Below are 16,649 nucleotides of genomic sequence, written 5' to 3' on the forward strand. Positions count from 1 at the left end.
TTTAATGGATGGCCCATCCTCATAGCCATCAAACACAATGGTTGTAGCTGAGCCATAATGTTGGATGGTGAAGTCTGCATATGACTGTGCAATTTTACCATAGCTTTGTCCGTGCTTCCATTGTATTCGGTGAAGGAGTGAACCACCATCAAGAACATAATGCTCCGTTTCTGGTACAGAATCTAGGATTGCATCACTTGCATGATCACAGATCGCGTGCGCTAGTTGTGGTTTATCAGCTTTGCGGAAGACGTTTCCGGCTTCAAAGAGGGCAGGAGGGAAAGGACTGAGTTCGTAACGCATAACCTCCTCCAATGACAGCTCTCCAGTTTGGGAGACAATAAGGAAACGTTGAAAAAGAAGTGCAGAATCAATGATTCGATCAGGAGCAACCTTGATAGACGATTTTTGTCCAAGGGTTATGGCTTTATCCTTTCTACTAAATGAAAATGTGAATGCCGGCTGTCCGATCATTTTGTGCATGATGTTGCGTCCAACAGAGTCATAATCATGCACGTTCACTCCATCCTCAGCGACAACACCTGTAACAACATTCCTTAAAGAAGAGTCTGGAGAGAAAGGTGAACATATAGCAAGTTTTGAAGTGATCTTCTCCAGGTCAGCAGCATCCCTTTTCATCCTTGCCTCTGTTGAATCCTTGTGCTGTTCTGATGTTGTGTATGTCTGGTTTTGAGAACTCCTGCATTGCGGTGTTATACTCTGATGTTATGCCCTTTGACATTGTCCAAAGGGATCTCTGATTGTCGGTCATTCCACTTCCATGTGTCATCCCTCCTGTAGTCTTCAATGACCTCATCAATGTTGTTTCGATTACAAGATCTGAGCTGAGGCCTGCCCATGATTGGCTGCTGCGACGGATAACATGAAAACCCTTTTCAAATTGTCTGAAGACATCTGGGTGGTTGATGTGAAGCTGACTCATCTCTTGGACATAAAAGTGTGCCGATTTCAAGTAATTGTAATGCCCAGCCGCAGCGAATATCGGCATGCATTCAGAAACAGCGTGTAGGTGCAAAAGCCAGGAACCTGTGCGATCTGCTGTTATCAGTGACCTAGCAACTTCTAACATGTGTTGGTAATTTAGCCACAACTGACTAGTTTTGGATCTAGCACACAGTTCCATCTTCCTTTTTCCCAGCTCTTCATTTATTGTAATGAGGGTCTCTGATGTGAACACTGTTTCCAATGGCATTTCACCCTTAACTATTGAGGTATACATTGCTTCAGACTGTTCAACCATTGCTGCAAATTCATGACTATCATCTACCATTTCTGATATTATCATGCGGTTAAGACATTTGTCACCAGAAGATGGCCACGGAATGCTCTCTGAACTGATTTGCCTGTCATCATATGGGCTACTGAGTTCTCCCCATAGACTACCCCTAGAATGTCCTTAAGTCCTGTACTGTCCATCAGTGTACCAATTGCTCCTAGCAAATTCATAAATGTGTGAAATCCTCCTAGGAGCAGGACAAAGGACTTGAGGTGACTGCACTGTGGTGAATCTAGTATTATCTCTGCTGCTTTCCAATATAGGGGTTGGTCAAATGTAACTACTGGGGCAAGGTGGTGTTTGGATGCCAGACCACAAATGAACTCCAGTGTTGACAGAATGCATGTTTTGTCTCCGGAGTACATGTCTATCATTGGTAAGTATCTCACTGAAGACTGCCCTGGATGTTCATCTCCCTTATGAATAATGTGCATCATCCCCTGCCAACCAGGTGCAGGCTGTTTGAAATTGAACGATAACTCCCAAAGCAGATCAACCATCTTGTTACATTCTGCGAGTCTTGGAAGTTCTTTAAATGTGGTGTCTCTGCAAAAGTGTTTGGCAAAGTGATAATCTATTATCACAACTTTTGACCTCTGCACAAGATTCAGTTCATTAATTCTGAACCTCGGAATCCTTTGATCTGTCTTCTGTCCTGGTGTCAAGGCAGCTATCATGCCCATCCCATGAAATGTCCCTTTCCCATCAATTGTTAGAATATTATGATCTACATTGTCTGCAGCAAATAAGACGGCTGTGTTCAACACATCAATATCCTTACCAAGCATGTTTGGTGCAGTACAATTTGCAGCATTCATTTCAAACCTCTGCAGTTCAGAATAGGAAGAGCAGAATCCCATCTTATTCAGCATATCTACAATGAACCGAGACCGGTTTAAGTGGTGCATTTGCACTGCTAGGCCAATTTGCAAAGGGGCAAGGACAGCTCGTGGTCGGACTGCCTGTATGATTGCGTGGCCAATACTAGCAAAAAGAAGGCTTCAACTATGCTAGCTTGAGAGCTGGAGAGTGCAAACACCTTTTTTAGTAAGCTATTTGTATTTGTATAGTCATTTTAAGCTCCTGGGCGCCAGTTTGGACGCCATCTTGAAAATGATGCCTTTCCGGAAGGTGTATTTTCCTAGATTTTTAGTATGTTCACAAGCATGTCTAGAGGTACCAGAATCAAGTGAAAAATCATAGTTATATATTTTTTTCTATTGAGATATATAGCCATTTTAAGCTTGGTCTGCCGCCATTTTGGACGCCATCTTGAAAATTAAGCCTTTCTGGAAGGTGTATTTTCCTAGATTTTTAGTATGTTAGTGAACATGCCCAGAGGTACCAGAATCAGTTGAGAAATCCTTTGCACCATATTCTCAATTTGAGATATAGCCATTTTAATATCTCCACCGCCATCTGGGACGCCATCTTGGAAATGGCGGCTTTCGGGGGGGTCGATTTTGGTCGACTTTTAGTATGTTATTTAGCACGCCCAATAATACGGAATCCATCGAAAAACCTTTTGTATAAATTTTTTTTGGGTTAAGTGCTTTTTTTTCATAGATTGACTCGCCTAATATGAGAACGTCGGGTAGAGGATTGTCTGCAGTCGAAGATGTATCGTCATGTCTGGGGAACCTTTGTGCTGGGAAGGAGCTGCAGCAGTGTGCACACGGCCAAACAAGCGAGCTTGTGGAAGAAGACGGCTCGAGGTTGGCGCGGGTACAGGACTCTGCCGCTGAACTTTTCCACGTATCAGTAGGATTTCGCAGCATCCATCTTAAAAGAAGCAGCAGACTTTCCCCTACATTGAAGTTGAACTGCATAGGCAAACAAGCGAGCTCGTGGAAGAAGACGGCTTGAGGCTGGCGCGGGTACAGGACTCTGCCGCTGAACCTTTCCACGTATCAGTAAGATTCACAGCATCCATCTTAAAGAAGCAGTAGACGTTTTCCCTACGTTGAAATTGAACTGCATAGGCAATGCCATTCACCAAGTTGACTGACTACACGTCTCAGGTATTGACTTTTCAGAGAGAAGTATTGTTGTAGACTACAATTGCATTGCAAGTGCGCACATTCTTGAGACTGTATATAAGGTTGTTTACAGTTTAATATTTTTGGCCATTTAAGAATAGGTTGATATTCATTAATGAAGTCTAGCTTTATAAGGTTAATTTAGAAAAGGCCATTCATAAAGGGTATATTCGAACTTAATACTTGCATTTTCATAATAGCCTACTAGGCTTACATTTTCATTTCGTTTTTGAATTTCATATTAGCCTACACATTTTACCAGTATAGTAAGCTACTATAATATAAACCTAGGCCTATGGTTTATTTGTTATTTTTAGTGATTTGTATTTCACATTGAAGAAAGGTGTAGATTTGAATTAGCCTACAATGTCCAACTAAATTAAGCATTTTATTTTTGAATACTTAAGACATTTGTTGACACTTTTCATTATTAGGCTTACACATTTCTTAGACTGAATTCATAATAGCCTACCCCTCTATTTACAGTTCATATTTCCTATTCCATAGATATGGTTCATAAATATTTAATGAATACATAATTGATTTATTTACTACAGAGTAAACATGTCACAATGGGGTGAGATCCAGCAAACTGAATCTCAGATTGAGTCCAACAAGCTAGACGATAGTGAGCCAGTCGTATTTACTGAAAAGGGACAGGCTCTTGTAGACGATAAGGTGATGGATCTAAAAGTGAACTTCAAAATGGCATATGAGAGGTGGAAGCACAACATGAATGGACTGAAAATATCCATCAAGTATAAGGGCGACTCTGACCTAATGAAGATAACCCCCTCCCATATAGCCAGAATAAATTCAGCCCAAATTGAGGTTGATGGTATTTATCTAAAAATGAGAGACACTTTACATCCCGATCATCCAGACTCAGAAACCCGTAGAAGGAATGATACATGCCAATCACACACCAGGACTGTTAATAAAAAGGCTCAGCAGTTCCTCAACAAGATGAGAACCAGGACTGCTAATAAAAGGGCGTTCCTCAACAACGGTGGTTCTGAAATCTCAGTGTCACACAACGCAAGACAAGCTGCAGCGGAAGTAGCCGCAGCTACAGAGGTACTAAAACGACGCAGAGAACGCCAAGATCCACGCAGAGAACGCCAAGATCCAGGCAGAGAAAATATTCATCACGGAAAGTGCTGATAGAAGAACAAAGCTGAATGAGAAAAAGAGAGAAGTGGAACGGTTAGAGGAACTCAAGAAACTCAACGCAGTTAAGGTAAAGCTAAAGATTTACACTGAAAGCGTTCATAATGATGATGAAGAAGATCATCTGTGGTCACCTCTTCCACACTATCCTTCAGCACATTCGCTAGCTCTCACCCCACAAGAAGAACTGCGTCCTCTTGCGCCTCCAGTGTTCCAACAAGGAGAGAGCCCGTCTCAACAAGGAGAGAGCCCTTCTCAACAAGGAGAGAGCCCTTCTCAACAAGGAGAGAGCCCGTCTCAACCAGTGGCGTCGCGTGGGTAAAATAACAGGGGAAGCCAAAAAAAAATTATTAAAAAAAAAATTATTAAATATTTTTATTAATAATTTTTTTTTTCTTTTTTTTTTAAAGTCAAGCAGTCACCATGTACACTACAGTATGGCTCGGCGGCCAGTCAAACGTTATTTTTTATTTATTTAACAGATTGCAGAATGGGTACAGTGCAGACCAGAGAAAGACGTTTGTCTTGTTTACATCAGGGTCATTAATACTGCTGGAGCATTGGTTAATTTTTGGCCAAATTTTTCCTTGCGCGATTTTGCGCGCCGCGTGGGAGCAAATTCGAGACACATATTCGGTTGCAAAAAGGTGTCCCACGGTCTCCTCTATGGCCGTGAATATTTTCACGCGGATCGGAATCACGGCGCGCCCGTGGAACACTTTTCCGTTTCGGCGAGTTTATTCCACGCTTTCTGTTTTCCTTTTCTAAGCATTTTAGGGGCTACATGTGAATCAGTAAAAGTTGCGGGACGCCCAGATGTTTCCACGATAGAAAGCTCGCGTGGATCCCATAATAGGCTCACTTAATACAGCGTTTTTAAAATCACGCGACATTTTCAGGGTCGCGAGCCGACCTTTTCCCCTCGTTTTCGATGATGGAAGTGATTTAGGAAAGGCTTCGGCACGCCGAGAGGTCCCCGTGGATTTAATCTCGCGAGGATCGGGGCAATATTCGGCCCGTGGGAACAGTTACGGGTTAATACAATGTTCAGAGTGCAGAGGGGAGGTGTGCAGAGGGGATTCCACACTCATGATTCTTCTCACAGCCCCGTTTTAAACTTTTAGGGTGTGGCAGTCAGCTCGAATCTGATTGGCTAGGATCGGATTTGGACTCTATAATGCTGGAAGCCTGGAGAAAGAGACCTACCATCTGCCTCCTCTCCTGCTGCAGTGAGCATAGTGAGGCTGACAGTGTGTTAGAGGGAGTAAGAAGGAGAAGAGGGAGACATTTAAAAAAAAATAAAAAATAACACAGATGCACAGATGAAAAAGAATGTAAACTATATGATTTTTTTATTTATTTTTTTTATATTTTTTTTTATATTTCATATTTGATATTAATTCATATTTTAATATTAGGGAGGCATGGCTTCCGTTGGCTTCCATAAGGATTCGCCACTGGTCTCAACAAGGAGAGAGCCCTTCTCAACAAGGAGAGAGCCCGTCTCAACAAGGAGAGAGCCCGTCTCAACAAGGAGAGAGCCCGTCTCAAAAAGGAGAGAGCCCTTCTCAACAAGGAGAGAGCCCGTCTCAACAACGAAAGAGCCCTTCTCAACAAGGAGAGAGCCCTTCTCAACAAGGAGAGAGTGAGCGAGAGGAACAGGAAGAGCCTGTCATTCTGACTGGACAAGAGCCATGCACTGCCACAGCAAACGGTGTGAAGAATGAAGATGAGAATCAACAAGGAGAGAGCCCTTCTCAACAAGGAGAGAGCCCGTCTCAACAAGGAGAGAGCCCTTCTCAACAAGGAGAGAGCCCGTCTCAACAAGGAGAGAGCCCGTCTCAACAAGGAGAGAGCCCTTCTCAACAAGGAGAGAGCCCGTCTCAACAAGGAGAGAGCCCTTCTCAACAAGGAGAGAGCCCTTCTCAACAAGGAGAGAGCCCTTCTCAACAAGGAGAGAGCCCGTCTCAACAAGGAGAGAGCCCTTCTCAACAAGGAGAGAGCCCGTCTCAACAAGGAGAAGGCCCGTCTCAACAAGGAGAGAGCCCGTCTCAACAAGGAGAGAGCCCTTCTCAACAAGGAGAGAGCCCTTCTCAACAAGGAGAGAGCCCGTCTCAACAAGGAGAGATCCCGTCTCAACAAGGAGAGAGCCCTTCTCAACAAGGAGAGAGCCCGTCTCAACAAGGAGAGATACCTTCTCAACAAGGAGAGAGACCTTCTCAACAAGGAGAGAGTGAGCGAGAGGAACAGGAAGAGCCTGTCATTCTGACTGGACAAGAGCCATGCACTGCCACAGCAAACGGTGTGAAGAATGAAGATGAGAATCAACAAGGAGAGAGCCCTTCTCAACAAGGAGAGAGCCCGTCTCAACAAGGAGAGAGACCTTCTCAACAAGGAGAGAGTGAGCGAGAGGAACAGGAAGAGCCTGTCATTCTGACTGGACAAGAGCCATGCACTGCCACAGCAAACGGTGTGAAGAATGAAGATGAGAATCAACAAGGAGAGAGCCCTTCTCAACAAGGAGAGAGCCCGTCTCAACAAGGAGAAGGCCCGTCTCAACAAGGAGAGAGCCCGTCTCAACAAGGAGAGAGCCCTTCTCAACAAGGAGAGAGCCCTTCTCAACAAGGAGAGAGCCTGTCTCAACAAGGAGAGAGCCCTTCTCAACAAGGAGAGAGCCCGTCTCAACAAGGAGAGAGACCTTCTCAACAAGGAGAGAGACCTTCTCAACAAGGAGAGAGACCTCAACAAGGAGAGAGCCCTGCTCAACAAGGAGAGAGACCTTCTCAACAAGGAGAGAGCCCTTCTCAACAAGGAAACAAGGAGAGAGCCCTTCTCAACAAGGAGAGAGACCTCATCGACAAGGAGAGAGACATTCTCATCAACAAGGAGAGAAAACAAAACCAGGAGAGTTTGTGAAAGAAGACTTCTATCTTCAGAAAAGATGGAAGAGAGTTCAGTTCCTGTCAAATGAGTTCCGGACTAGGTGGAGAAAGGAGTACCTGCTTAATCTGCAACACAGAAGAAAATGGACCAAGGACAGGAGAAATACCAGCAAGATGAGAACTTGCCAAGAAATCAGTGGAAGTTAGCTGCTGACAATAGGGTCAGAAGAGTTAACCAGTTAGTCAGTGACACAACACTAGACAACAAAGGCGCACGCATATCTCAGCCACATTATTTAGAGAGAGCCATACACAAAACGGTACTATTACTGGAAGCAGAGTAAAGGCTCATTGAAACCTTTTTTTGTTTTTGTGTATCTGGTTTGTTTAAAGGGTTCCCAATGTTTAAAGGGTTCCTGATGTTTTTAAAATAGTTATGTTGAAAATCACATGTTATGTGATTGGTGGGAGTGTAAATGCAGCTGTTGCCTATAGCATGTTTATTTTTATATTTCATTTTATCTCTTGTGACGTATCACGTCCTGTCTCACGCTCTGACTTGCCGTAGTTTTGAGCAGATCTGGCAGAACGTGTCCAGACTTGTCGGAGAAGACAGTACAGCAGATTTATGCACTTTATTTGTCAAAGCTAAGAGACTAAAGTACTAGAGTTTTGAAGATAAACCCCTCCCATTGAGCTGCAAGCAGGCCAAAGTGGTTCGTAAATTTTTTCACATTTTTCGTTTTGTTTTTTGTAATTCTATTGACTGAATTGTATGAGTATTGACTGTTATTATTTCCTGCAATTGTAGTTCTACGGTGGTGATGAACGTGATTTGCATCAATAAACAGCCATCTGTAATTAAAGAACTCGGAGTCCTCGTCGTGTACCAATGGGCGGCACAGCAATAGAGGGGGGGGGGGCGCTGCTGATGGAGATTCAGTGTTCAGGATAACAGAACATGAGGTGAGGAGGACCTTTAAGAAAGTGAATATCAGGAAGGCAGCAGGACCGGACGGCATCCCCGGCCGCGTCCTAAAAGTCTGTGCCGACCAACTGGCCCCGGTATTCACTAGGGCTGCCGCGGTATTGATTTTTTCCTTACCGCACAAATTTGCGAAATATTTCCTACCGCCGCGGTTACCGCAAAAAAGTTTGAATGCATTTTTTTTTTAGTAGTCTACTCTTTATAGCATATAGCCTGCCTCTAGTCTAAATGTCTATCTTTAGAGGATGACTTTGCAGCATGAATATTGTTTGGGATTCGGCAAGCACGCATTCCTTATTGAAAGTGAAACACGGATTCGAAGTCTCCCCTCTGGTTGTGCGCCGTTCACTCGGTGTCGTGGACAGGGGTGGTAGCGCCCGGCGGTTACCCCCCCCCCGACCCTTTCTTCTTCTTATTATTATAAAGTTACTACTTATGATTAACAAAGGCATTCGTGTTGTGGCATTAACGTTATATAGTTACACGTTCAATAACATCAGCGTATTTACCGGACCATAGCAAGGCAAGCATTACTCAATTCATATCTCAGTTCCTTCCTTTGCTCAGAGCGTGCTGAGTTGTGCCCATTCTGCGGTCTGTTAATAAAGTTTTCAATCAGACAAGTGTATAGAACGAAGGGCTTTTATTATAACATTCGTTGCAGTAAAATCATTATGCCTTGTTTAGTCCTGTGGAGCGCTGGTAGTCCACTCCGGCGGGGAGCTAATGTTATTAGCCTTGTTGTGAGATCTGATCAATGGCTGACATCCAGGAAGTAAAAAACTAATACGCGCTTGCCGATTGGTGGTAACAGCAGAGGCGGGTGCAAGCGGTGTGACGTAATTGGGATAATCGACTGTCAATCAAAATTGTTCAGTTGCATTGCTTTGGTTGAGAGTATTATTATAAAAAACAGCGGTGATGCGGTATTCAGCTAAACTCTGCGGTGGCCGTGATGTGACAGTGATACCGCGGTAATGCGGTAACCGCGGCAGCTCTAGTATTCACTGACATATTTAACCTGTCCTTAGAACAGGCTGTCATCCCCACCTGTCTGAAGAAGTCCACCATTATCCCTGTACCCAAAAAATCCAAGCCTGCTTGCCTCAACAACTACCGCCCTGTAGCTCTCACCTCCATAGCCATGAAGTGCTTTGAGAAGCTAGTGAAGGGCTACATCTGCTCCTCCCTCCCCATCAACCTGGACCCCCTGCAATTTGCATACCACCCCAACAGGTCCACGGAGGACACCATAGCCCATGTGCTGCACACAGCAGCATCACACCTGGACAAGAGGCAGGGGAACTATGTGAGAATGCTATTCATCGACTACAGCTCAGCATTCAATACCATAGTCCCCTCCAAACTCATAGCCAAGCTCAGGGACCTGGGCTTGAACTATGACCTCTGCCAGTGGGTCTTGGACTTCCTGACGGGCAGACCCCAGGTGGTGAGAACAGGCAACTGCACCTCCTCATCCATCACTCTCAACATAGGGGCCCCCCAGGGCTGTGTTCTGAGTCCCCTCCTCTACTCCCTGTATACACATGACTGCGTGGCACAGCGGAACAACAACACAACCATCAAATTTGCTGACGACACAGTAGTGGTGGGCCTGATCTCTGCAAACGACGAGAGGGCCTACCTGGAGGAGGTTAAGGTTCTGGCGGGATGGTGTCAAGAGAACTGCCTCTCCCTGAACGTCAGCAAAACAAAGGAGATGATTGTGGACTTTAGGAGGTCGGGGGTCAGGGACTACAGCCCCCTCAGCATCGATGGGGCACCGGTTGAGAGAGTGAGCCGTTTTAAGTACCTCGAAGTCCACATATCCGAGGACTTGACATGGACCACACACATTGACAGTGTTATTAAGAAGGCACGACAACGCCTCTACTTCCTTAGGCGCTTAAGGAAGTTCAACGTGAGTCAGAAGATCCTCAAGAACTTCTACTCATGCACAATAGAGAGCATCCTGACTGGCAATATCACATCCTGGTTTGGGAATAGCACTGCACAAGACCGTAGCAGACTACAGAGAGTGGCCTGTTCAGCCGAACGCACAATTGGAGGGGGGCTTCCCACTCTCCAAGGCATTTACAACAAGCGGTGCATGGGCAAGGCGAAGAGAATAATCAAAGACTCCAGCCACCCAAACAACTGCCTCTTTGAACTGCTGTGGTCAGGCAAGCGATACCGGAGTCTCATGGCAAGCACAGAGAGACTCAGAAGGAGCTTCTATCCTCAGGCCATCAGAATGCTAAATGACAATAACACTATGTAACACCATCAAATGCACGCACAGCACACACATCCACACGCACACACTCACTTTAAACAAACAACTCACTGCAGCACCCACTTTACCCACTTTAGAACACCCAAACACACTTTATATTTATTGGTAAAGAATTTGCACTACAACCCATACCTCATTACACCTTACTGTAAATTGTACCTAAATTGTACCTCATCCAATTTCTGCTTTGCACTGTATAGCATATTGTATTGTAACTCAGTTACTTCTACTCTGCATTGTACATTGTATATATGTATATACTGACAGGGGCGGACCTTCCTACAGGCGATATAGGCGGTCGCCTAGAGCGCCACCCAGAGGGGGGCACAAAAAAAAAAAAATTTTTTTTTTTTTTTCTCTGTGCAGTTTTGGCGCCCCCCTCTATATCGGCAACCATTATTTTTACATAAAAAAAAAGAACTTGCACCATTACACATTATTACACTTTCACACTATTACACACTATTACATTATTGCACTATCACACTACTACACTATGACACTATTACATACCCTTACACTATTGCACAGTATTACACATTATTGGGTGGAATAGACCTTTAAAACAATCTCCCATAAGTCTCTACAACAAATGGTTATGGAGATATGAAAGGAGGTGGGGCTTATTTAAATAGAAAATTATGGAAATGTATATTTCTTTTATGCATAGGTATATAAACAATGTAATTTCAATGTTGTAAACAGCTGGACAGAGAACTGATTCCCTGATACTTGTCCTTGACCTATGTGAAAAAATGTGTGCTGTCAGGCGATTAATTTTTTTTATCTAATTAATTACAGGATTTGTAATTAATTAATCGAATTAATCACATTTTAATCGCATAGCCATTTTATGCCTGATATTCTATATTCTATAATCATATTTCAAATTGCATGTGTCCGGATGGCAGAATTCAGTACTGTATCTACAAAACCTTCTGTTTAATCATCTTCCATCTATTAATTTGCTTAGATTTTTCAGGTCTGGTCAATTTGAGCATGGTGTTATTCACAGTCAAAGATAAAAAAAAAAAAATTATATTCTTATTTGGTTCATTACAATTTACTCAAAATAAAATTTTCATTCAATCAATCACCGCGCAGATTGATTGATTGAATGAAAATGTTATTAACAGATAGCAGAATGGGTACAATACAGTACGGCTCAATACACACAATTGTTAAGGGGATGCAGACCAGAGAAAGACTTTCGTCTTGTTTACATCAGGGTCCCCCATTTTCAATTCATAATGAATTCTAAGTAAGGGTGCAACTTGCACCGTGCAATCCATTCTTTGTGGATCTAGCCCACAGTATTTCGGACACTGGGAATACATTGCCTGAGATTCCTAGATGTCCCTAGAATCAGATACCAAGAACATGCAAATGGACCATTTTAAAAAAAAGTCTGTAAATGTGTATTCTACATTCTTATGGAATGAATGAGATACAAAAAAAGAGTATTACATTTTTTTATTTTTTTTGGTATTTTTTTTGTAATAACATTTGAGTTAATTTTCATAACGCGATAATTTGCTGTGTAATTAATTAATCTAATTAACGCGATAAACTGACAGCTCTAGAAAAAATATTCCAGCATTCACATCCCTGGCCTGTTATCAGCCTACATGGCAATTTTCATCCATTGCGGCCTTAGCTCCGGATAGACAGACCTTAAAGGAACACGTCAACATTTTGGGAAATTAGCATATCGTCTTATCCAGAGAGAGACAAGAAGATAGATACCAGTTTCCTCTCTGTGCGTTCAGTAGAAAGCTATCTGGCTGCACGTTAGCCTAGCTTAGCACAATGAATGGAAGCAGACTGTGCCGGTTAGCCTAGGCATTGTCCAACTAACACCTCTCCCGAAGGCTAACCGGCACAGTCTGCTTCCATTCATTGTGCTAAGCTAGACTAACATGCAGCCAGATAGCTTTCTACTGAACACACAGAGAGGAAACTGGTATCTATCTTCTTGTCTCTCTCTGGAGAAGACGGTAAGCTAATTCCCCCAAATGTTGGCGTGTTCCTTTAATGCTAGCGCCTAGCGGAGATAACATCTAAACTCACAGTCAATCACATCTAATAACACGGCCTGTGAAATAACAGCGAATGAGGGAGTCGCGGAGCACCGGGGCTCTTTGGTGAAACACAGTGAGAGAATTTAATTAGATCGGGGTCCTTGGACCCAAAACAGCTGTGAACAACCCCCAGAGGGAAGCTAAGGCAAGTGGGGTATCGGCTGGTTCAGGCCTTCAGGGGACGGTTCAACCAAATAAAAATCTGTATGGATCCTCAGGGTGCGGCTTCATACCAATTTTAACTACAACTCTCCCCGGTGAAAAAGTTTTATTCCCAAACACCATGAAAAAGCCCCCCCCCCCCCCCCCCCCCCACCCACACACACACACACACACACACACACACACACACACACACACACACACACACACATAGGCGCCCACTTAACAGAGCAGACGATGCACGTGCTCCAGGACTATTGAACTTGGGGGAGCAAGCTTGTCTCTTTGCTCCCTCACTTTTTGATCATATCATATGATATAAATATCCCCCCCCAATATATAAATCTTATCTAAGCATAACTACGTAATTTCAATCAAATTAATAATACGCAATGACACTTAATAGCAAGTTTTTAAGTTTCCAAAGATTGCGACACCCCCCTGCCCGATATGGTTTGATCCAGTCCTGCAGACTGAGTGGAGCCCAGCCGGCTCACACTCCAGTCTGCACAGCGCGCCGCTGCCTACTACAACAGTGCAGCCTGGTACAGGCAGGCAGCGTGATTCGTGAACACTAGTTTAGGCACAAGTTCACAACGCACAAGTTACAACAACAGCAGGATTTTCCACTAAGTAAGTTCAGTTGTTCAAACAAACTATTATGTTAGAAGACATGTCTTTACTGTCGAGTGGTAGAACATCTACCACGCAATACAATAAAAGTGTTTCACGGTCCGAAATGCCATCTGGTCATACCGTAAGTCCGTAACTAATAAATAATAATAATATAACGTTGGCGTTAAGGCGCTCCCATAGTCCAGCAGACTGTACACAGAGCAGACTCCGCGGATGTCCTGAGCTTTGATCTCAGCGGACAGCAGACCCACAGGTGCGACGCTCCTATTTTCTGACGCGCGGACATCCGCGCCGCTGACTTGGTGTCACACAAAACGCTGCTCGGCGTTTTGGTTGACATTGAACTGCATTAAATGTGACACTGCACGAGCGATTGGTGTTGTCATATTATCTAGAATAATAATAATCTCTGTTCTCTGTTCTCCTCCATCTCTGTTCTCTGTTCAGTGTGTGAATTATGTTAATCCCACAATTACTCAACTGCACTCAATATTTAAATACCAATGCTAGTCTAAATAAATGTAGACAGACAATGTACGCATTAAAAATATAATAATAATAATAATAATAATAATAATAATAATAATAATAATAATAATAATAATAATAATAATAATAATAATAATAATAATAATAATGCAATAAAAGTCTGAAAATGAAGGGATTATGTCCATGAGTGTCAGTTTTAGAAATTAAGGCCTGCCTCTTATATAACAAGTCTCTCTAATAAAGGCCTGGTGCTCTTTGCAGCTGAGGTAAATAGAAGACCTATATTTGAGGATTTACGGTAAATCAAGATTTTCAATTATCTTAAGGTACAATACCTGAAATGAAAATGTGTGTGTGTGTGTGTGTGTGTGTGTGTGTCCAGCCAACCAGGTACCATGGCAGAAAAAAGAAAAAATACAGACATCAGAGCATTTTTCAGGACACCAAAACGCAAAGTAAGAACCCTAGTAGCCTAATAGCTCAAAGACTTAAAGGGCGGGCTCCACAAATAATGGATTGCACGGTGTTAATTGCACCCTTACTTACAATTCATTATGAATTGTAAATGGGGGACCCTGATGTAAACAAAACAAAAGTCTTTTTCTGGTCTGCATCCCCTTAACAATTGTGTGTATTGAGCCGTACTATATTGTACCCATTCTGCAATATGTTAATTCCATTTTTTAATATTATTATTATTATAGTAATTGGCTATCATACTGCAATATAAACTGAGTTTTATAGTGAAAAGAGCAGCTTTATTAGTCAAGATTGAAGGCTCTATATTGCAGGAAATTGCACGTACAGGTTAATTAAATGAAAAAAATATCTGCCGTGGAGGGGGTTGTGCCGGACCCCCTCCAAACCACCCCTTGCCTGTCAAAAAAATTAAAACAAATCAAAAAAAGAATTACAAAAAAAAAAAATCAAAAAAAAATGCACCCCCACTTACAACTATAACTAGGCGGCCATGCACACACACACACACACACACACACACACACACACACACACACACACACACACACACACGCTGACCCGAAATAAAAACACACAAAGTGGCTCTCAGAATGTAAAACATTTCTAGGAGGTGCTCTATTCACACGGTCACAGTAAAGGAAATTAAATTAAAGTTTCATTCCCACACAGTGCAATTAGAGAGAACCGAAGGGCTTCCAAGACACCATAAGTGTTTTGGCTTGGTTTGCGTGTGGAGATCTGTTCAGAAGGAGCTGATCGCCATCTAGTGAATCCTCCATTAGGACATGGAATAATAAACAGGTTTTTACCAGTCCTTCAAACTACCTGCTCACCATTAAAAACAAAGAAGGCCAAATATGTTCTGGTGTGTGTGTGTGTGTGTGTGTGTGTGTGTGTGTGTGTGTGTGTGTGTGTGTGTGTGTGTGTGTGTGTGTGTGTGTGTGTGTGTGTGTGCGTGTGTGTGTGTGTGTGTGTGTGCGTGTGTGCGTGTGTGCGTGTGTGTTATGTAAAAGATGAGCAGAAAGCTGTAATGCCAGATGTTGTTGTTGCCATATGGCCTCTTACACTGATCTCTCTCTCTCTCTCTCTCCCCCCTCTCTCCCCTCTCTCTCTCTCTCTCTCTCTCTCTCTCTCTCTCTCTCTCTCTCTCTCTCTCTCCCTCTTTCCCTCTCTCTCTCTCTCTCTCTCTCTCTCTCTCTCTCTCTCTCTCTCTCTCTCTCTCTCTCTCTCTCTCTCTCTCTCTCTCTCTCTCGCTCTCTGTCAGTGTGAGAGAAGCACTCAGGAAAAGAGAAAGAATGCAGCAAGAATTCGGTTAGTGAAGCAGCAGACTCAGTCCTTTGAAAATAATATCCATGAGAGGAGGATATTTAAAAAGAATAAATGAATCTGCTCAGAGGGAGGGAGGGGGGCTTGTGCTATGATGATCAAAAACGTTTGCTCCACTAATATGTGGAAACAGTCCTTTTATTCTATTACATTTAACATATTAGCTGCCCTCCAATGCCTCCCTCCAGAGAGAGGGAGAGAGATAGAGAGAGAGACACATAGAGGAGAGAGAGAGACACATAGAGAGGAGAGAGAGATAGAGACACACATAGAGAGGAGAGAGAGAGAGACACACATAGAGAGGAGATAGAGAGAGAGACACATAGAGGAGAGAGAGAGACAGTGCCTCGTGCGATTGGCTCGTCATACTCACGCTCGGAGGACCTGTCCGATCTCGTACTTGTCGGTGACGTCGGACGTGCTGTGGTAAGACCGCCCGGCTCGCAGGGCAAGGCACCCAAACGGCATGGCGGCATCCACCTGGCGGGACAGAAGACGCGCCGGTCATTGCTCTGCGCCACGCGGCACGGGAGGGGAGCGCTTCCACCATCGACGTACACCCCCCCACACACACACGGACCCGAAATAAAAACAGTTTTTAACCCTTTCACTACCACAGTGTGGTTGTGAAAGGGTTAACACTTTGTCGTGTGGCAGTGAAAGGGTTAAGCCTTTGGTAGTGTGGTAGTGAAAGGGTTAAAACAAGTGGCTCTTCAAAATGTAAAAAGTGTCTAGAGGTGCTCTATTCACACAGTCACTATAAAGGAAATACAATGAAAGTGTTAGACAGAACTGAAGGGCTT

The 16,649-nt window shown here is 43.5% G+C and overlaps 1 pseudogene across 1 annotated transcript in view; it reads right to left on the reverse strand.

Annotated features, from left to right (window-relative positions):
* Positions 1-16,314, reverse strand: part of LOC311244103 — a 265,083-nt pseudogene extending 248,769 nt beyond the window's left edge. Inside the window, exon 1 of the transcript in view lies at positions 16,220-16,314. The product of the transcript in view is annotated as an uncharacterized misc_RNA (transcript). The remainder of the gene's footprint in view (positions 1-16,219) is intronic.
* Between the last annotated feature and the right edge of the window lie 335 nt (positions 16,315-16,649).

This window comes from Notolepis coatsorum (genome assembly GCF_963971535.1).
Source record: "Notolepis coatsorum genome assembly, chromosome: 17".
NCBI lineage: Eukaryota > Metazoa > Chordata > Actinopteri > Aulopiformes > Paralepididae > Notolepis > Notolepis coatsorum.